The sequence below is a fragment of the Phalacrocorax aristotelis genome, chromosome Z (genome assembly GCF_949628215.1).
Source record: "Phalacrocorax aristotelis chromosome Z, bGulAri2.1, whole genome shotgun sequence".
Classification (NCBI taxonomy): domain Eukaryota; kingdom Metazoa; phylum Chordata; class Aves; order Suliformes; family Phalacrocoracidae; genus Phalacrocorax; species Phalacrocorax aristotelis.
Window position 1 is genome coordinate 9827442 of NC_134311.1, and position 23813 is coordinate 9851254.

General features: G+C 36.6%; 1 long non-coding RNA gene across 1 annotated transcript in view; it reads left to right on the forward strand.

The window, feature by feature from the left end:
• The first annotated feature begins 9354 nt into the window (after positions 1–9354).
• The window catches only part of LOC142049988 (uncharacterized), a 31269-nt gene continuing 16810 nt past the window's right edge, over positions 9355–23813 (forward strand). Inside the window, exon 1 of the long non-coding RNA XR_012657875.1 lies at positions 9355–9456. This is a non-coding gene — a long non-coding RNA (uncharacterized LOC142049988). The remainder of the gene's footprint in view (positions 9457–23813) is intronic.

Here is a 23813-nt window from a genome sequence, read left to right on the forward strand (position 1 = left end):
TGTATGTTCTCATGAATGAAAACAACAACAACACCACCACCAACAAAAAAACAACCCTCTTTCAACAGCACAGTTTGACTGAGTTTTGACTCTGGTTCTGTGATCCAGGACCGTTTTCCCTTCTGGTCAGAACTCCCTTTGTCTTTTCAGACTGGGTGTCTGTTATTACTGTTTCACTTCAGTGCAACAAGAAAAATAAATAGCAAAAGACAGTTTTTTAAAAAATATGTCAATTTTGCTTTCCATTATTTCTATCTTTATTAGACTGTTGTTTTCCTGGCCTGTAACTTCAGCTCTCATAAACTGGTGCAGCTCCAGTGGCTTCTATGCTGATTTACACCAGCTGGAGTGGAGATCACAGTGGAGATTACACCACTGATCTCGCACTGAGTAGGGGCACTACTAGAAGTGCAGAGTACTTCTCTGCTACCTCAGGCCATTTCTTGAATCCCCATTTAGTGACATTAAATATTTGTAGTTACTCTCTCTGTGTAACAGATACAGCAAATCTTCATGTATAAAAAAAGCTACATCAAACCTGGAAGATAAAACAATTCCATTTCAGTATTCCAATAAATCATTCTGACACCCTATGTTATGCAAATCAATAGATTGCAAAGTAAAATTCCTGGGTTATTTCGAAGTAAACTTCCTGAGTTTTAGAGAGAATAGCATTCATGATTCCAGTCTTCACAAAGCAAATGTTTTTCCACTCTACATATGATACATTTTTTCTGCAAAACTAAATCAATGGCACCACTCAAACAATAAAGTGACAATGTCAGTACATGCTAAATTTGAGATAAAAATCAGTAACTAAATGAAAGAGATACTGAGCTGCATAAGTACAGGAGAGATGTACCTTGGATCAAGATAACAAATGACAGCTAATGAGACTGACAATTAGAAAACTGAATTTCAGATGGAAGTACCTTGAAAGGAAAACTTATTTGGGATTTGGTGAACAAGAAAAGGAAGAGTAATCTGATAAAAGGAGCTGGAGAAAAATCAGCTTTTCAAGACAGGCTACAACTGATGATTAAGACTAGTGAAAAAGTTGCATCTCTTCAGACATTTCTGCAAGCAGGTGAGCCTGCAGCAGCATGAACACACTAAGAAGGAAATCTGGAAACACAGAAGGCCTAAAAATGTATTAGGATATTAGACAGGCTCAGATACTAAATCTGATCATTAAAAATAACATATAGAAGGCAACAGACTATGTCATCAATGCTTGCCGACTATTTTTTTCTAGAATCTTACTGAGATTCTCCAGTCCTCCCTAGAAGGGTTCTGAAAAGCAGATAAAAGTTCTGCATTTTACTAGGCTCTTACGAGGCAAGCCTTAGGAAAAGTACTGCAGGTTTGCAACAGTCCCAGCTTCCAAAGCCCTCCAGAAAACCTGTATGGAACTTTCAACCCCACCATCTTTAAACTCCAAACCCAAGCCGTGTGTCCCGCAGAAGGCATTCAAGCTTCAGAATGCAGAAAGATATTTACATTTATAGCTGAGTATAACTGGGGGTTTAACTTCTGCATTAGGGTACAAAGCTGATGATTAAAATGTACAAGCTCAAATTACAGAACAAGGTTGATGACTCAGTATGACTTCTTTCATAAATACACTTAGATAAAGACATCTAACAAAAAAAAAAATCTGCATGCATTAAATAAAGAAAGCGTAAGGGCTAAACAATAGGGTAAAAAGGCATTCTTAGCCCAGTGACTAAAAGTAACACAAGAAGTATTCAGAGGAGATTCTTACTATTTTTATTTCTGATGCAATACAATAGTTTCAGGAGTAATAGGTCATGCAATTTCTTTTCTTCTCTTTTCATTCCTGTTGTTGTTGGTGTTTGTCAGGTATAAACCTGACTTTATAAACCTAACACTCTCTCATAGATCATTATAAACCCTATGAGCACAGAACAACAGTCTAAACATGTTACATATGTTACATAAAAACAATTTAGAATCATAGAATGTCTCAAGTTAGAAAGAACCCATAAGGGTCATTGAGTCCAACTCCCTGCTCCTTCCAGGACTACCTAAAACTAAACCATATGACTAAGAGCATTGTCCAGACACTCCTTGAACTCTGACAGGCTTGGTGCCATGACCACTTCCCTGGGCACCCTGTTCCAGTGACCGACCACCCTCTCAGTGAGGAACCTTTTCCTCATGTCCAGTCTGAAGTTCCCTTGACGCAGTTTCATTCCATTTCCTCGTGTCCTTTTGCTGGTCACCTGAGAGAGGAGACCAGCACTGCCCGCTCTGCCCGCTGCCCCCCTTGAGGAAGGCATAGGCTGCGATGAAGGCACCCCTCGGCCTTCTCTTCTCCATGGTGAACAAACCAAGTGACTTCAGCTGCTCTTCATGTCTCGCCCTTGAGGCCTTTCACTGTCTTCGTCACCCTTTTGTGGACTTATTCTTATAGTTTGATGCCCTTCTTTAAAATAAAATAAAATAAAATAAAATAGAATAAAATAAAATAAAATAAAATAAAATAAAATAAAATAAAATAAAATAAAATAAAATAAAATAAAATAAAATAAAATAAAATAAAATAAACACAGTAACAAGTAACTAACTTTGTGCAGTAGACACAAGAAGTAATATCTTTCCACTGGTATTACTAACCTGTTGGAATGTGACTAGATAATTATTTCCTTTGTCCTTAGGGGAAAAAAAAAAGAATAAACACAGCCTGGTTTCTGAGTCCTGCTACAACAAAATGTCAAAGAAGTGTGTTTAATGTTCTAGAATCATTTCGGTAGGAAATCCTGTTCTCATGATAGGTCTGAGAGATAACCCAGGCTATGTTTAGAATAAATTTTATTACACTGATAACTCTATGCAGAATAATCCAGGTGTTTTTCTGGGCAACAAAACAGAACAGCATGGAAGTCTGTTACTTGTTTTTAAAAAAAAGTTTTACAGAAAAAAAGAAAGTCTTTTTTTTCTCTCATCTGGAAGGTGGAGCCATCAAAGAAAACTGGTTGCACTTTACAAGAAAAAAGAAAAAGAAAAGGAAATCTATTGATTCTAACTAACAGTGCCAGCTAGCTGTTCACACACACTTAAACTAGATATGAAGCCCTTATTCTTTGAACTGAAATTTCCCATGTTGATCAAAGGACCTATTTTGCAGTACCTGCAGTATTTACTTTTTGGCAGATCTAAGATGTCTACTACAGCCTTTCAACCCCTGTCTTCACATCTATATTATTGGTAGGGACTAAAAAGTTTATTGTGATACCCATTTGTGAGCTTTCTTCAAGGGGTTAGCTGCATAAATATGCCATTGCAGCAAAGCAAAATATAAAGCCAAAAGCTGCCGTTATTTAAGTTAGGAAGGGGCTGCCTAACCAGAGATAGTGAAAGAGAAAGAAAGAGAAAGATTGTGTGAATTTAGAAGCAGGGATAAACATAATCTTTCTAAATTTTAGGCTCTTCTGCACCCCTCTAAGATTCTGTTTACATAGCTGTAAAGGTTCCAGTAGCGAAGCAACTACCAAGAGAAAAAGAAGAGAAAATTCAGTACTACTTTCTAGGAACCAACAAGCCCTTTAAAGAGGTCAGACTAGAAAAGCTGCTGGTCCTGAGGGGCACTGGTGAGTTTCGAACGTAGGATAAAACAGACTGGGGATAAGTGCCTGCCTAATCAGCCAGATTGAGGTGAGGATTTGTTAAGGGAAATGGTCATTAATATTTATTACTTATGAAAAAAATGTTAAATTTTCTTTCCCTAGATTCTGTTTTTTCTATTCCCATTGATTTTGGTGTATTAGAAGAAAAAATGTGTTAGTCTGAGTGAAAATAACCCAGAGTCTAACTTTATAAAAAGAGGACATAAGCAATGTCTGGTTTGTGATGGGGAAAGAAGATTTAGACCAGCCTTGTAGGTGGGGCTACCCAACATTAACAGCAACAGTTTTAAAGTGCAACTGTAGCTCCTTCTACTGTGTAATTAAATTTGCTTCCAGTGCATGGGAAGACTGCAGAGGTGCTCGTAGTGAAAGCAAACAAAATGCTGTGATACCACTGTTGCAACTGATGGACATGGATAAAAGGACTTTTGTGTTTTTATTTTAATTTTTAATTTCTCTTTTAAATTGAGCTACTAACAGACACATAATGTTTATTTGAAAGGTGTGTTTGGGGTATTTTTTTATACTGTGAACTATCATTCCATACTTCCCCTACTATTCTGTACTCTATTGTCCTTCCAATACTATGGACTATCATTCCATAGTATATCCATCCACTGAATTCTTCTATAAATTTTTAGATTCTTTTAAATGTCACTACTAGAATTATTAGAAAGCAATGGAAAAGACACAGGTCTGCGATCAACAATACTGTTGAAATCTAGTATGAGGTCTTCGCAGTGTGTTCAAATGAGTTTTATACAAAATAATTGTTTTCAACATTTAAAGTATAACAAAGTGCTTATGGCAAAAATGTTTGTAGCAATCATATCCTAAAACATCTGAAAAAGTTAAGATTCAAACTTTGTATGAAAGCTGCTATGTTCTTTTATGGTAATATCTTCTTCATTTGCTCCACATCCCATACACCTTTTGCTTTGTTTCTATTTCTGTGTAACTTCTAATTACCTAGGGAAATACTTGGTATTCAGATGCTTTAAAGGAATAACTGAAATTTTCTTTCCAGTTCTTCGGGGGGGAAGGGGGGGGGAGGAGAAAGACACATCAGTGGCACTAAAATAATACATAAATCAGATTTTAAAACACTTGCAAACATACACAGACATACACCATAATCTGGTGAAAGGAAAAAGGTTTTTCTTATCTGTAACTTACCATAGGTATGCTGGTGCATAATTTTAAATATGCCATGGTAGCTTTATGAATTTGAGATCTGAATCCAGTATGTGAGATCAGCCTTGGTCTTTCGTGCAACTGACTTAGAAAATTCATCATCCCTTCTAATTGCTTAAATATAAATATTGCCATATTTGGCATATTCTGTCCTGTCCCCAACAAAACTGCAGATCCTTTTAGCTGCTTGGAATTTGGTATGCAAGTGATAGGATTACATTGTTTTGTCAAAGCTCTAAATAAGAGATTATTGTCATATTTTACATGTTACTACCCTTAAACATTCAAACTAACAGCGTATTAAAATAATCAGTAAAAGATAGAGCTCTAAGTATTTCAGTACCCATTCAGCCCTTGGGTGACTATTCTGGCAAGAAATATTTGCCCTGTGTGAGTCAGGAAAGTCTGTAGCTGGCTCTTCTTGTTGCATTTCCCATCAGCAATTAAGAACAGAGGGAATTACCAAGATACTGCTTCATTTGTGTACTGCTGCTGCTGCTGCTGCTGCTGCTGCTTGGATTATTCACAGCTGTGAAGGACATCGCAAGCAAGATCTAACAACAGACCAGAACAGTAAAAACTATTAATACATTGAAAAACTCTCATCACAAATTTTTGTGACTTTTATGTTTTAACTCAGAATGTATCCAACTCTAAGGGTATGAATAATCATAACCTTAAGCTCAGGTAAAGTCATATTTCTTTTCAGTTGTATTTAAATGCACACCAGTTCCTTGGCTCAAGAGGGACTGGATTATGGCTGTGCCTGGTATTATCAGCTAGTTAGTGCCTTTGTCAGTCAGGTCCTGTCTACTAAACAAACCTGTGAGAAACAAATGACAGGAAAATCCTCTTCCCTTCTTTATAACATTTTTTTAAAATAAGCATTAATGAGAAATAATTAGACCAGAATTAACATATGGTGCTCTTTTATGAAAGATAAAATGACTCTGTTGTTGTTGTACAATCATGCTGTGATACAGAATGAAAATACACTGTGGGCCATACTTTCAGGTTGGACCCTTTTGGTAACCTATTCACATTTTCCTGTTGGGGGAATATTACTGCTGTTAAAAAGAACTGCTCTTTCAAAACCCTTTAAAGCTATTTTTCTATCTGTAGTAAAATTTAGTGAAAGTTTTCACTGAATTACAGAGCAGTGGGACAAGAATGGAGGAAAGAAAAGTACCTTGTTAAAAACAGGACATGAAAGCATGGCACAAAATGTAAAGCCAAATCATTGATGCTTCACTATGCCAAAAATTTACCTGTTGTGGTAATTATATGAGTGGCTTTTTTCATGTGTTGGGAGCTTTGCTTTCCTTTCCTTTTGCTAAAGAAATATCCAGACTTTATTTACTACATAGTTCTGCATTTTGTATGTCATTCAGGTGCTGGTAGGTTTCATGAGAAGAATCCTCCTTGTTTTAACTGTTTTAAATTATGTCCAAGAACTTGCTATTATCCAAAAGGATTTACTGAAGACCACATGAGAAGAGGAAAAGAATGACAAGCCTTTCCTAAAATATGCCTGTTGGTGCTAACTCAAGACTGAGAATTTTTAAACTAGGTAAGCAAAAACTAATCTAGGCATTTAACCCAGTATCTTTTATACTGGGTGCTCTGACCATTAGATCCTGTTTTCTTTCACTACATATAAACTAGAATACAGACCCAATCCAGAAAAGTCTTCATGAATATTTTTGGTTTTTGAAAGAATCCCACTGAAATTAAACAAGTCTGTAAGATCTTTGTCAAACAGAAACCTTACTTCTTTCCTCTTCTTCCTCAATGAAATCATTAGAGACAAATCTCTGCTCCTTATAAGAAATAATAAATGAAAATTCCTCTATACCCTCAGAGATCATAGAATCAAATAGATCAATAATTTATTTCTAATAAAAAATGGCCAAGGGTTGTCTTGCCATGTTACTGAGCTGAACAGACCAAAAGGTGCATACATACTCATCTTAACAGTGAAACCAAAAGAACTATATCTTAAATAAAGCACAGAGGGCTTCTGGCGTTGTGAGCTTTATGAGGAAGAAGAGGGAAGAGCTTCTGTTATTTATAAGAGGGGAAAAATCAGCTGTTGAGTTTGATCGTGCAGTAGTAGTTCACTGTTCTTATCTTGTCTTTCTTAGTCAACAGCAACTGTTTTTCCTCAAAAAGTATTTTCCCTGTTTTACAGGTGGAACAACACAGACACAGGGAGATGAAGTGCCAGATCCTCAGTGGCATTTAGCCACCCAACTCCACTTGATAACTGCTGATCCCAAGCACCTAATGATGCTCAACATGTGGAATAAAATTAACTGCTGCATATCCCCTGACCAGTCAGCAGTAGAGGCAAGGACTGAAGCACAGACCATCCCAGACCATGATGCCATGCTGTGTCCCTGTAAATACTCTAGTTGTTCAAACAATGTGCATGGGCAGTGCCCCCACTCTTGGTGGTCCACATGGGCCAAAGGCATGTGGCAGCCCTCAGGGCTGGACTGATGGAGAACCCTCTTTGTGCAAACGTCAGGCATTAGCATCATGGCTTTATAAACTTGTTTGGTTGTTTGCAGTCCTAAATTCCTGTTGTGATATTGCCACAAAGGTCAGTAATTGTGGGCAGCAAGTGGCAAATTTCTATGCTGTTCTGTGGTGCCATTTGCACCCAGAGCAGTAGTTAAAACAAGTAGCTAAAGTTTTAGCTGTCTTAAGTTTAAAGCAGAAACATCTGCTAAAGGCACAGGCTGCTTGCTGGCTGGGTTGACCTCAGCAGAAGGAGAGGCTTCTGTGTTTTTCACGTCATTCTGACTGGTTTCATTAAAGTCAATGACAACAGCTACTAGACCCTTGAAGAAGTGAGAATGCAGGCACAAAATGAAGTAGAAGAAACTACATATTAGAAGAAATCTCTGAATCCTTCAGCAACCTAAAGAATATATGTAATTTCCCCACAACCACCCCCCACCCTTGAGTTTGTGTTTGGGAGTGCTTTTTGCTTTTTTTCCTGTTCCCCAAATTTACTGAGCTGCAGTACAGCCTAGAACTCAAAGTAAGAATTGTCACTTTGAGAATAGAGCTGATTTATCAGAAGGAGGGTTTTGCGTTCTGCACAGAATATCTGATGAGCTGAGTTTTTCTTCTTAACCATGTCTTACAGATTATTATCAGAAGCCATTAAAAAAAAAAAAAACCACAAAAAATCAAGGACATCCAAAAGGAAGCAATCAGTTTTTATGTTTTTATGGAATAGATTTTCCTGCAAATTGAAGGAAGAGGCATCTTCTCCACATTATTATTCTTCCTTGAAACAATTTTAACATTTAAATATACTGTGCTTTAGACTACTTCAGAGTAAACCCATCCAAACAAATAAAAAACTCTTAATACCAAAGCCCCCTCATAAAAATGGTTTGAAATACTGGAAAGAAAGACATATAGCAAATGCACTAAATGAACTGTTTTGTCCTTAATCCAGTTTGTGGTTTGTAGTGTGTGAAAACTGTTAAATATATCCTTTTAAATGTTCAATTGCAATCAAACCAGCTCAGTTTAATTCTCTTGAAGAGAGATATTTTTATTTATTGAAGTAAAAGAATAAAAACATTTACATTGCCAGAGCCAAGCCTGGCACAGTTTATTGGACAAAATGATAATACATGGAATAGATATTTAGAGAGTTCCAATATCTTGTTATATAAATATTTACAACAAATATAGGGTATTTTAAGTCAAAAATATGTGAAAAAAAATTAATTTAGATGTCTCAGATTTAATTCACTGAACTTTAAAGTACAAGTAATTTTGAAAATAAAATTATTTTCAATATTAAAAATATTTTTACTAACAATTAACCATTCTTATATCAATGCTTAACGCAGCTGTAGTATTTGCAAATCTCGTCTTACATTCTTATTGCAATTCATGTATGTGATTTAAATTTTAGTATTTACAATGGAAAGGGTGCTGGTAAAAGCAAATTTTAAAAGGCAATTCCTTACTTAACCTTTGATGTGGTATAACTTTTACACTGTTCAACACCAATGCAGCATTAACGTATACTAATATTAAGTAAGAATCAGACCATTTTCTTTTCCACTAAATCACTGTTAATTTTCAACACTATATCTTTTATCCATTTTACAATGAATTAATATTGTTCCTGTGCATGAGTAGAGGAAAAAACTGCACCTGCTAACATTCTCTGCATATTCTTCTGCCCAATGCACTAGTGCAACTGTTCTACTAGAGAGACATCTGACACTAACAATTTCTTTTTACTAAGAGGAATAGTAAGTGTAGTCTGTTATGATTTGCCCTTCACAGGAGATCGTGCACATACCAAGATGTGTTGCTCTAATATAATGAAAGAAAAAGATTAAGATAATTTTGAAATGAAAATTTTTTACCTTCTACAAAACAGCAATGGAAAAATACAGGGAAAGATTGCAATCTGAGTCAATGTTTACCTTCCTCCTGTAAGATATACCAGTGAAATCAATGGGCACGCTGACGAGAGTACTGCAGACTCCCTGCACCCCACTCGTGTTTGCCATCCGGAGCTGACAAATCCTGATCTGCAGTCAGCTGAAGCCTGCTGCTTTCTGTGAGAATGGTAAGTACGTTTTGGGACTACTGAGCCAAAGAAATTATAACATTTTAATGTGAGGTGGCTCATTTTATTTCGCATTTTGGAAGGGATCTGGTGAATTTTGCTCTTTCCTTTGCTGGAGGAGAAGCCTGGGGCCAAGTTAGTAACAATGATTACAATGATTTATTTTCAGCCCCATAGACATTGCAATTACTTTCTTCTACATTTCCCCCTCTTCATCCTCTGGCTATAAGTACTCCTCCAGATATTGCAGCTGAACACTAAAAGAAGACTTTGGCCTACTATAAGCACGGACAGTTTGCAAAGTTCTCTCTTCAGAAGCTGTCATTTTTCAGGATAAAAGAAAAAAGTAGTTCCTTGAGGCTAGCAATCACCCTTCACATGCAAATTTCAGGCAGAAAGCCAACCATAATTGAGAGTCCTTTAATGAGATGCTCAGCATGATTTCAGAAGCTCCACAGTCAGGGGCAGGCAGGCTGTCATTTTAGAAGACCTTTTGGATTTGTTTTTTTCACGCATAGAGATTGATATGCTGGAGGTGAAAAGCTGGACCGTAAAATAAAACCATTTTTGGAAACCTTGGACACAAGGAATCAGAAATTTACTGCTACTGTGTTAGAAACAGTCTCTTTGATACAGAGTCACACCTTTGAAATATCTCGTTTATTTTCAGAATTATCCTGAGATTTAATGGCAATGACATACCATAAAAACTGTTAGGGAATTCCTTGTGGGACAGCTGGAGACCTCAGGCACAGCCTAGGACAAAGGGCTGAGCAAAAACTGAATGAACCTTGAATAACCCAGAGAGGCATTGTTTCCTCAAGATAAATAACAATTCTCATGCCGCAGCTTCCTTTCTCAGTGGGTTTGTGAGATACAGCTTGTATACACAGCATACACAGCTGCTGTCTCTCTCCCACTTCACTCTGAGCAGTTAGGGGTCAGCAGAGGGATGGTTTTGCTTGTTTGCTTGCAGCACTCTACTCTAGGGAAAGATAAAAGGGCTGCCGCAGAGGCAGACTTTTTCCTACTTCTCTGGACCACTCAGGTAGCATGAGCAAAGGGGTCAGCAGGGCATTGATCTCCTTTCCACCCTCAGAGGGACGTGTAGGTCAGCTTGCGTTGCGTCTCACGGGGAGCAGTTTCACAGGAAGAAAGGAAAAGCCAGAGAATGCTACCAATGCTTTTGCTAATCCTAGATTACTGTATCACATCTAGGATTTATGACACTACCAGGAAATACTATGAAATAAATGACATATTTACTGTCCTATATGAATAGGATCCATCTACTAAATACAGTGTGGCTGTAAAGACTCCTTTGGCCATGTGTTATGACAACTCTTAGCCCCTGCCAACCCTTCTATCTTAAATAGCAGAAAGAAATTGCACAGTGTAGTGACTTGCTACAGAATTTTAAAATCTGTGTTAATCGTAATTTCGGTCACAATATTATGTTATTACTTTTATTTTAGGGAACCATGGAGGCTTAGCAGTAAGTATGTTGACATATTTTAGAAAAGGAAACGGCGATATAAGGATTTCTTAAAAAGATACTTGTTTGTCTATATTCATATCTGTGAAGGGCTAGTTACTGAAAAGTAACTAGTTCACAGTATTATGGACTGCTGTCTCTGTTGCTAGCTGCTTTTTTCAAACCAACAATATGTTTGTGGTTATAAACATTACAGCTGCAAGGAAACCCTTTCTTAAGCAGAGGTTGCAGTCAATATTAGGGCCATGAGATATGTGAAATGAGCAACTACAGACACTGCTGTCTTGGGGTACCAGACTGTAATTCTGGGAAATAATATCATCAATACAGGATTCATAAAGAAGTAGTACAAATAACTACAGTTTGGAGTCCATAATCATTTCTGTTCAGTTCAACCTAGCTACACTGCAGGAGTCTCCTTTGTTATAGCTGAGCAAATTTACATAGCACCCAGGAAGATCATGGCAATTTTTTGAAGTCTGAGTTGCATTTACATGCCTTCATTGAATAATATCAGTTATTCTTCCCCATCATGTCAATTACACAAAAAGATCTCTTTCTAAGTGTGTCTTATTCACTATAAGAAAAAATTCAAGAATTGTATAGCAGTTTTACAGCACCTTTGTTCCATAAAGACTGTGCATATTTTTAGTACTCTCAGTTGGTCAGGTTTCAGATCACCCCTCCAAAAAATTTGTATGTCCATATGAAGCTCAGTCTTTTTCTTTTTCCTTATCAAAATCTCCTGCCCCCAAAATTTCAAAAAAACACATACAGATAGACAGATGAAGAAAGAAATAAGACACTTATTTTTCAGACGTTTTAACTGAAGAAAAGTAATTTCAAAATCACCACCTCCAAGGGAAAATAGATACAGTATCCTGAATTGCTGAAACACAGGACTGTGAAGATATTGTTCTTTCATGACAGGTCCTTTACATTATAATTATTGGTCTATACTGGAGATAAGTAAAGAAAAAGAAAAGCTGGGAAGTTCTTGATATAAAATTATATTTACATTGAAATATACATATCCCTTAGAGACAGCAATTAATTGTAATGTTTTGTAATTTTTAATCGATTTGCAATTAAAGTAGAACTTTCGTACGATCTATGACACTTATACTGTTTTGCTAATGTTTTGAACTGCATTGATTCTGTGTTCTTATTGATAGCCTTGGAACTTTTAATTATTAATTTTATTTTTAATTAGTTCTTCTGTCCCACAGGTAGTAAAGGCATTTATAACTAGGGAGACTGTATAATCTTACAGTGATATTGTTATGTAGTATAGGGCTAAAATTAGTTGGGTTTTACTTCATAATAACATTTTAATCCTAATGTAAATTATTTGAGTCAGTCACATAAAAAGCCACAATACGAATACACATTGTAATTTCTGCAAATAACCTCAGTAGTATTTATTAGTGTTAGTATCTCAGAGCAAAAATAACATTAAAATGCTACAAACTGACAAATATATAGTGTAATACGAATAGTGGAGGATATGCTATAAATAATTCAACTAAGATTGTGTCGGGTACTGCATGAACCACGACAATAGAAAGCCTGCAGCATGTGTTTCCCAGCATGTACGCCTTGCCGGCTCCCCGGCCACCAGCAGGAGCTGGAGCGTGCCCTATCCCTCGGCACACCCTGGGGGCATCTGGGGTGCATGGGCAGGAATGGTGTGGCAGAAAGGGCTGGTGGCAGGGGTTGTGGGAATGCATTTACCCATGACCCGACTGTGTCCATATTGACTGCCTGAGCACCAGCACTGAGACCACAGTGCCTACCTGCCTGGAGTGCACTGTGATTTTTCAGAAAGCTGCAAGCAATTTTAATTAATTTCTGTGTCAAAGTTTGAAAGTAATGACACAGGAGAACTCAGCTTTTAAAGATGAATACACGTGGAGCAACTTGAGGCCCTTTCTTCTTGTCCTATCACTTGTTACTTGGGAGAAAAGACCAGCCTCCACCTCGCTACAACCTCCTTTCAGGTAGTTGTAGAGAGCGATAAGGTCCCCCCTCAGCCTCCTCTTCTCCAGGCTAAACAACCTCAGCTCCCTCAGCCACACTTCATAAGACCTGTGGTTTTACTTCTGGGATTCGTCAGTTTTACAGGATTAGTCCTGCAGTGTCATTGTGCTTAAGGCTTTTACTCTACCACTACAGAATGATGTGTCACCACAGCTGCTGTGTAGCTCTTGTTTGGTTTAGACAGGAGTCTGGAAGCATCAACTAGACAACTTGCAAGTATCTGAGGATAATTTTTTATTATTCTGAACAAAGACTTGCAGTTTCTTTTGCTGCACTCATTATTTAATACAGTTTCAAAGAAACAAAGGTCCTTGATTTTTGGCACTGTTAATTTTAACTGAAGAAGATACCAACAGCACTCACCCAAACTGACACCAGAAGAAAAAAAATCAGCTACTCTGACTGCCTGAAAGCAAAGAAGAAATGCCCTTATTTTCAAAGTTGCATTCAGTGCAATTGTACTAATAATGCGAACCAAAACCAAATTGATTTAGGAGAGAAACTACATTGTGACTTGTAATTTCCTACCACTTTGGAGTCAATCTTCAAAAATCTATGCCCAAACAGCATCCTTGCTGATGTGCTTTGATTTGCACATGACCTTTAATATTGCTGTGCTGGTCTTCCAGGGTAAAGTTTTTTTAAAAAAACAGGTGTCTAAAGTTTGATTTCTAAATCTATATTTATGTCCCTGAATTGACAGCTTGATTTTACAAAAGCCTTGAGCATCAAGCAGTTCCCATTGATTTCATAATGGAGCAGACGGTACAAGATCAATAGGTGCCTAAATACCTTCCAGCATCAGGGTGTGTCTAGTGGCTCTGGTAATGCTGTATCATGGTGACCAGTTATTTTGACTTGTCACTACACAGTATATCTGAGATTTCATTGTTATTGTACATCAGTGTGCAGCCTAATCCTGTGATTTCAGCAATAGCCAACAATATTGCAGGACCGATCCTTATTTCCACAATAATGAGTCTGAAGTAGATTAGTTAGACATTACAGAAATCAGATCACACAGGTGATGCTTTTGTAATGGTTATGAAAACTTTCCAGCAGAAAAGGCCACTGACAACTGAACTGCACACGTTCTGAAAGACAGAAATAATCACCTTCAAAACAAAACCAGAAGTTCATCCAAATACAGATTACTGTGCTGACAGGGGCGAGTATCCAGGCTATAAATGAAAAACCAACACAGGAATGAAGTTTGGTATGACACAGAAAATAGTCGAAGAAATTTTATAATCTTTTATAAATGACATGATCTTTTTTAAGACATAGTAAGGCTGTGGGAAGAATTGAATAAAAGAGAACGAAATAACTATATAAAGGAAAATATTAAAGTTTTTTTATATACTATATACATATCTATACTAAAACATACATATACACCTACGTGTATATGCATAAATATATACTAATTATGCCAATAACTCTCTTTTAAGATACAAATGTGTGTAGAGAATTGGTACAGAAATCAAGCACTGGAAACAAAGCTGCTGTTTAAAGCACGTGGTCCTCTGTTGAAGCAAAAAACAAACTCAGTCTGAAGGTTAGGTCTAAAGCAGTTTAGACGACACTTTAAAGGAGAAGTTAGGAGTCAGGAAGTGAACAGCCAAGGCTTTGTATGAGACTGAGAGCCCTCCCCATTCACAGCTGGGATCACGCCTTGCAGCTAGGGTGAAGCTTGACTATTAACATACTCACAGATGTGTTATATTGCTGCTTGCAGCAGAAAGCACCACATCTTTCTGTAAAGGAAACTATTTATTACACTTCTTTCATGTCCTTCTTCCTGTCTACTTAGACTTCACAAGAATTCTGAAAAAAATATGGCCATCTATAGCTGTTGCTGCTGTACAGGCTCAGCAACAGGGTAGATTCAGAGCAACTAATTCTGCTCTGTGTTGAACCCTTTCCATTTAAGAATCATATCCAATATCTCTTACTGACTCTTTATTTTGATACTGAAAATATTTTTTGTACTTGCACTGCTCACACGACCGCCACTAGGAAGTGTTAGTGGACCTCTTTATACAAGCATCAAGGTTAAGTCAAAATTACTTGAAAAATAATTAAATCATAGAGTCTGGGAATAGTTTTGCTTGGAAGGAATATTTAAAGGTCCTCTGTCCAATCTCCCTGCCATGAGCAGGGACATCTTTCACTAGATCAAAGCCCTGTGCAACCTGCCTTTGAACACTTCCAGTGATGGGCCATCCATAACTTCTCTGGACATCCTGTTCCAGTGTCTCACCACCCTCACCAAAAAAAATTTCATCCTTATATCCAGTCTAAATCTATCTTTCTGCAGTTTAAAACCATTGTCCCAGGACTTGTCACTACAGGCCCTGGTAAAAAGTCTCTCTCCATGTTGAGACTCCTTCTTTGCCACAAAACTTCTTCATCTTGTAAGGTACTTTTCCTGAAAGCAAGGTAGGAATAGGGCTCTTCTGAATATAGTACATTAATTCTGAACAATAAGTTTAAGAATTAGTTTTGTATGTAGGCAGAAGAAACTGCCACAAATTTTTTGCATTTGGTAGTCTGATTACCTTACATATACGGTTTCCTCCAAATACTGTTGCACACCATAGCAGACACTTCAGAAGGTCTTCTATGAAATTAAATGCTATGCAGTATCCCCATTTGGAAGATTGTGATGAAAATGTGAGGTCATTTATTGGTTTGGGCATTAAGGATTTTTAAGAGCCTGCAAAAAGCATAAGCCCCCGGGATGCCCAGTGATTAAAACCACTTTTTAAAATCTCATCCTTAACATAGTTCTTTAGCTCTTAGTCCTAGTCCAAATTGGTTGTCATTTCTAAATATTTTTAGTGGCATTTTCCCATGTTTGCACTTAAAGTACTTTATATAAATTGCCTTCTTGAATACCAACTCAAATTTGGGATTTGCCAAACTTGATCAATGTATTTTTTATGTGCAGAAGAATAAAGTTTATTAGGAACCTATACAAATGTATTTACAAAACTTCCACAGCCATGGTTTAGATTTGTATTTCCCATCATATAGTCACTAATTTTTTTCCAGGGGACACGACAATGTTTGAGACTTTGATCTTGGTCCATCCTTTGAGGAGGCAACTTCTTAAATAATGCAACTTGTGCAATCTCCCTGGCAAATGGCAAATTAATCAGTCTCTGAATCCTTGTTTTTTTGAAAACTTGCACATTTTTAAAGAAGATGGAGTAATTGTTTAGTGACTTGGTGTCATTGATTTTCATTATGGATGGTGTTGACTGGGTCTGTGTCAGGTCACCTGGGAGAGATAGCCTTTGCATAGCTAAACAAAATGGGGAAAGTACCACTTCTTATTCCATATTCACAAGGAAAGCTCCAGTCCTTGAAGTAAGTTTTGTGTGACCTTCTTGTTAAAACAACTTTTCCTTCTTAACCGTTTGAATAAATGAGAGAACTGCAATGTTGCATAGGCATGAAACAAAGGCCTGGATTTTACAGGCCAATAGTTTTCAATTAAGAAAATTTGATCAGAAGAAAAGTTTAAGACAATAGAGAAATTTTTTAATTGGCTAAATATAGGTAGTACTACTTGATTTCTCCATAAAAAACAACTGGAATAGAAATTAAAATATCCAATGAAAAGAAAAGCACTTATTTTAACACGTGTGGTAGTTTGCAGATTTTTACAAGTTTTTGAGAGTTATGTCATATTATAATGACTCAGTGAATTTCTCCAGAGGAAAATATGTCTTTTAAAGGTTTGTTGGCTGGCAGTGCTTTTTAGCTATCTGCCACAGCAAGTTCTCTCTCATAATGATAACTAGATGATGAGAGTTTGTGAGCTGTCACGCAGTTCAGCAAACAGAAAGAAATGGAGGTGTTCTAGAATGAGGTTTCTTGGTAAGTAGGACACTTCATTCTCCTCTCAACACTCTCAAGTGTGACAATTTACTTGTAAATATAGTAATCATAAACCATTGTTATTTACTCACCCTGCTTCTATAAATATGTCAATTAAAACCTTATCAAAAACAATCCTAGTTAAAGGCAAAGGAACATTGTTAATATACTGTTAGAGCATTTTGTGATAGCTGACATGTAATTTGAGACCACAAAGGTTTTTGATTCATTGAGCAAGCATTCCTCCCATAGAGGCTAATATGAAACTCTTTAGAAAGCTATTAAGCATCTCTTATACTTCCTGTGTTTACTCTAATAATAGCTTTGGGATGCATAATAACCACTTTTCATTCCCATCAGTCAGGTCAGAGGGGAGTAAAAGGGAGGAAGCTAATGAGTATGAGGTCCATGAAGAAAAAACTGGTGCATTTGCCAGTAATAAGTTGCATGGATTGTCTTTAGCAAGAAAATAATAGTTGTTTTTACATATAATCCTGTTGTGGTGGAGCAGTCATCTACTGCGAAAGGAAAGAAAAGGGCTATGTCTCAGCTCTTACTCACCCTTACACTATTTCCTCATGTGTAAAGTCCAGTAGGCATGCACCATATTATTTTCTATAGTGGGGTGTCAATAAATGTTGAAGTTCCTTCAGCTACATCTTCAGGTGATATACAAAAGTAGAAACCACACAGTTTACCCTAAAGTCTTTCCTGGAGCAAAAAGGCTGAGCTGGAGAAGTATCAAAATTGGCACTGTGTCCTCCTCTGGTACCCAGCAATGAAGCTTTGAGTTTTTCCATTTGAAATACTCCGTGAGTACTCTGGTGACATTTGTTAACTGTCAGTGATGTTACAACAACTTCCTCAAGGGGTGCAGCTGAGGGGGAGGTGCTGGTCTCCTCTCTCTGGTGACCAGCGATAGGACACGAGGAAATGGAATGAAGCTGCATCAGGGGAACTTCAGACTGGACATGAGGAAAAGGTTCCTCACTGAGAGGGTGACGAAACACTGGAACAGGCTCTCCAGGGAAGTGGTCACGGCACCAAGCCTGTCAGAGTTCAGGGAGTGTCTGGACAATGCTCTTAGTCATATGGTTTATTTCCAGGTAGTCCTACAAGGAGCAGGGAGTTGGACTTGATCCTTACGGGTCCCTTCCAACTTGAGACTTTTATGATGCTATGATTCTAAATTGTTTTACAAAACCCTAGGAAGCCCATAGGAAATGTTATCTTTCTCAGCAGATTCTCTGAACCTCCTGACACAATGTAGATAGAAAAGGGGATATACAACTTTCCTGTTTCCAGTTGTTCCACAAAACAGGGTAGTGCTGTTTTAGCAGAGCTGAAAGTACAGGCTATAGTCCATGGTAACCAGATGCAGTTGCCACTGCGGCCTCTTCTCTGTGCACATGAACATGACTGTCTCCACAAAGCTGGCATCCCTCCTGTGTTGCTCACACTAGGTTGGGTAATCACCAGGTCTGCAGCCAACCTACGAGAAATGTTTAAAGTGTCTGCCATGGAAAAAGTACCCCATTTAGACTTAACCACTAGAGGAGAGCAGTATTTTGGGTGTATAATATCCAACAGTCAATGTAAGGGAAAAATTATGTGGGTGGAAGAGGTAAGGATAAAGTTCCAAAGCTGCAGCTGCATGCAGAATGAAGAGAAACACTGAAAAATCCCTTAATCTAAATTGTACTATTTCCAAGAAGGAATAGTGTGCAAATCAATTATAATAATGTTATCTTTACCAATATTTGTACCTCCTTGAAATCAGTTAACTAGTTTAGCCATTTTTATATATCTGGCATTTTCAATGAATAAAGATAGAATTAAACATTCTTTCATGGTTTTACTTCCCAATGATCTCTAAAGCCTGTTCAGCTTAAAATTCCCAGAAAGAAATATGAAATCCTCTGATTCTGTTTTATTGGACAAAAAACATAGGCTTTTCTTTCTGAATATAAAAAGAAAAAAAATCAATATTCTCTCCAATATAAAAGGAAAATTATAGAGAACCCAATAACAGTTAAACATGATCCTAAAGTCCATAAACAGGGCTTCTTGCTGGAAAATCTTTTTCTATACTGATTTTTGTTGGTGTTGGGTTGTTTTTTTGGTTTTTTTTTTTGTTGTTGTTTTGGTTTTTTTTGTTTTTTTTTAATGAGAGTTGCTGGGTCATACACGAAAATTTATTATAATTATAGCATTCACGTCTCTGAATTAGGAATGTTTGATGTAACCACTGAAGTTTTATTTTTTATTTATTTATACAGATATATAGATATAATTTCTTATGGACCAACATGTGAAACCCTTCCAATTGCATCACACTTTAATCTATAGGTAGTGCCTTGGCTAAGGAGGGAATATTCCTTAGGTAAACTATTTCTTTAGTATCTAATATGGCAAAACATACTAAGCCATATAGCAGTGTCTAGGCAGTAAACCAGGAAGACTGCTTCTGTCTTCATCCACTTGCCAGTAAGACTTTTTTTAAAACAACCTTGCCAGTGAATCACACCAGAGCAATAATTGCCAGATGTGACATACTTACATCAGCTTGTGGACACACACTAGTACCTGAAGCAGAGATTGAGTTCATGGAATAATGTAGTTTTCAGATGTACAATGGGATCCTGTGATATCTGCAGTCTCAGATACATGAAATAGATGAGGGGACGGTGGAGGACAAAAATTAACTTACTCAGCCAGAGTACCTTTAGGTATCAATACCGAAGATGAGCAGTTGACATAAATATAACACTCATTAAAGAACCGGTACTACTACTCAAATTGTTTTCCCATTACAGAGTGAGACAACAAAACTTAAACAAAAACTATGAAAAACTGAAAAAAGGTCAGTTAATAAGATGAAGAACTTATTGTGGTATAAACTGTCAAGCAACTGAAAACTTTTCTAAAATATAGCAAGAAAAATGGAAGTACCGCATAATTATCTGTTCCTAGCCACCATTGTAACTGTAAGCATATGATGACTGAAAACGCAAGCAAAATTTTTTTTTAACTACTTTAGGTAAAGAAAGCAAACCAGTCTTTTAAGTTAAGCTGACCAAGTGAAAAGTTATCTTGTGAAAGAGAAATAGTGCCTCTATACCATATTTTTGAGCTAAGTTTAAACAGTATTTCATCTAATCAACTTCTCCTAAGCGCATCTCACTCATGCAAGGATTAAATATATTGCAATATAAAAACTGATTTCATTTATTGTAAGGCTAGATTCATAATATTTGTTCCCAGCTAAATGCTTCTTCACAAAATGGTGGCAGATTGACTATTCATACAAATTAATTCAGACGTGCCAGAAATAGTTTTGAAAAATCATCCTGACACCACTTAAAACTAAACCTCAAACATTATGCTCAATTGTTATGTGCATTTTTCTCTCATATCAGCTGACGTGAATTGAACATTACTGAAAAAAAGAACCATTATTTGGCAACAGATGAAGGTGGTTTGTGAAGCACTTGTAAGACACAGAGTCTATGGACATGCAGGGTATAAGAAAGAAACTAGGTAAGCTGTTTTGCCTCATTTAACACTATTTTTTAAAGGTTTTGATGCATGTGGGAAACTCATAAACTTACAGTTCTGAAAGATAAAAACAAAGCATTTCTTGCTCCTTCTTTTCCCTTAAGGAAGTGATAATCAAGAGATAGAGGAAAATATCACCCGGTTCCAGCCTTGTAGCAAAGCCTGGTTAAATCAGTCCAATATTTTATCACAAAAACAGCTTGGGAATTTGCCTAGGTATCTGGATTTTGTCCAGAAAAACTCGGAATCGTGCCTTGGACAAAAGTTTGCCAATACAATACAATTTAATGAAGAGTTGCATGGCTATGGATGCACTTCCAAAGAAGGGGGAAAAAATTCCCAGCAAATCCACTTTTGAATTCTCTGTTTCTGATGTGTCTAGTCAGTATTCAAGTTTTTTCAGTGTGTGATAATTGAGGTAAAAATACCAAGTAACCATGAACTACTCATGAACAGGCAGTTTTAGGAAAGTGATGTAACATAGATTGAATGTGAATATTTGTGTTTACAGGCATGGATCTCCATTAATATAACAAAATTCTTTAATCTATAAACTAGTGCCTCCATGTGAAAAAAAATATGTTCTCTGTTTTGTTACGTATGCTGAAGGAGGACATGTCAGTTAACAAAGAAAAACATGATGCAAAGAGAAAAATTATGCTTTCTCAAATTCCTCACCTTTCCACGCACAATTCCATTGGTTGCAAGAGCGATTTTGACTTTGAAAAATTAAGTAGATATAAGTGTTTTATGTGACAGCTCAGTATAAAATACCGCCATTTCACTATTTCTATACATGAGTTGAAGCATTACTCCAAGGGTCACTAAAGACGGAGGTGTCCCAATGCATCATATCTACAGAAAAACCTGTGCTAAATAATGATGCACAGTAAAGATTTAGTGGTTGCATTGTCAACATGTCTCCATTAAGTCACAGTTTCATTTGAGGATCAAATAGGGATTTAATGCACACTTGAAATGACAGCTTACTGTTTATCCTACTGCCACAATAATAATGAAAAATTTGCTTGGGGAGACTCAAAATGTTAGTGTAAGCAGAATTTCCACCTTGATCAAGAGACTGGACTAGTTGTCATCCCTTTTGACAAATTTTTCAACAATTCTGCTCAAAAATTATCATAAACATAACAAATCACAATGGAAGGTGATAATGTTTTAAATCCTTAGCACAGATAATTCTCAATAATATAATTCTTGAAATTATCTTCTTTTTCTCTTTTCATAATGTCTGTTGAGACTGAGATTTCTCAAATAAATTTTCATTCTATTAATTCTATATAACTTTTTAATAGGAATTCTGTGGTACATTTCAACATTTCAACAATGATTGATTAGCTAATGCAGTTATTTTTCATATATGGGATACTTTGCCACTGTGATTTACCACCTTTTTGTCATAGGACAAGTTAGAAGAATTCAGGAAATGTAATTGGAATCTTGGCCCTCCCCCCACCCCCAAAGAAAAAGAGAGGGAAAAAAGAGGAAAAAGAGAGAACAGTAGAGGAATTCAAATAGGAAACAGATAAGGAGAATTAGAGAATTTTAGAGAATTTTCAATACTTATCTTTCAAGCCTGCATAGACCTTTCCTTAGGCTGGATTATTATAAATATTAGGATATGCAGATAATTAATTCCTCTTTTCACTTTTACAATGATTGAACACAAACACAACTTTGTTAAGCTACAAAGATATGCAGTCATATTCTAGGTGAAATTTTTCCTGACAGCCCAAGCTGCCAGCAAATACATTGAAGGCATCAGATATGCTGAACTAAACCACTTCTTTAAGCAAGTGCTCTTTAATAGACCTTTGATGACCAGTTATGCAAGGAAATATTATCTCTCAGTGCTTGAAAAATGTAGAAACAGTGCAGGTTAAGTCTGTAAGAAATTGAATTCCTACTTTTCAAACATTGGGAAATACATTTTGATGTACTTGTTTGTGTATATGCGCTTTTTACTCATATATATTTTTTGAAGTGCAACAGTACCCTGGAACCTGGGAGTCTTTCTACTGACTTAACAACCCTATATCAACTGTAGATTAAGAGGTTTAATAAAGTTTCTGGACTGGAATTACAGTTATCCAATAGTGAAATAACTCTATTAGTTTCAAAGAAATGTAGACTCTTCAGCTCCGCTGGGGGAATGAAATAGCATAGTATCAGCTTGTTGATGGCATTCCCTTTCTGGAGAAGAAAAAAAAAAAAGGTGGATGAAGCCATTCTCAAAAATAGGGTATTTTAAATTTATTCTAAGGAGGAATAGCTGTCCCTGAGTAAATACAAAGGGCAGAAAATGGAAAGATTTAACCAAATTGCAATATATGGATCAAATATCTATACATTTGTAAGAATATTCTGATTTATGATAGCTAATTTCCCTTCCTCTAGGTACCTTGGTATGTTATCAACCCACCAAGTGAAGACTTTTGCACTAGGGCATATCAGCCATCCTGCAGACCAGTTTGCTGTCTGGGGGTGTAAGTTGTGACTGCAGTGAGTTCCACCCCAGCCTGTAACATCTACAGTGAAATTTGCCTCAACATCATTGTGATAAGTATCAACGGATCCACTGTCAACAGACTGCTAAGCTATTTAAAACCAGTGGTACATTACTATTTTCAGAAGTCAATTTTACTTCCTTAGGTCTGTTGTGATCTTTTTTTTCTGCACATTCTCTGAAAGAGGATCAAAAAAGCAGTCCTGATGGAACTATGGTCTCTGCTGATCAACTTTTGAATGACAAGGTTTTCCTATTTTTTAGATTTTTTCAGCAAGAAGGATGTAAGATTTGTGCAAGAGAGGGACTGTATGTATATTCTTACTTCCCTGGTACTTTTTACAACCCTTTTTAGATATGCTAGGATGCCTTTACCTGACTGCTGATTCGTGCTTGTAGATCTGATGAAGGACACTGACAGACACTGAGAAATATGAACTGAAAAAATCTATCAGAACCTAAAACAGGTTTAAATTAATTTGGACAAAAAATATAGCTGAGTATTTCTAAACCTTGTTTCCCCAATTTAAAATTAATAAAGGAATCTCAGTCTGTTTCCTTTATACAATTCACAGAAATTAGAGCTGGCTAAAGTTATCAAGTATCAAACTATCTAGTCATTAAATGAGTTTTGCTTTCATGCTGCCTCTTAAGAGATAAATCCACACCACCACTAACTAATCAAACTTCTCAGTACACAAGCAATTAATATTATTTTCATGAGACAATATCGAAATTTGATAGATATTTTGATATGTGTAGTGGGTTGTCTGTAGGACCAGATTTCAGCAAACAAAATTCTCAACACATTGGGTTTTTTTTTTTAGTTTTGTGGGTTTTTTTAAATATTTT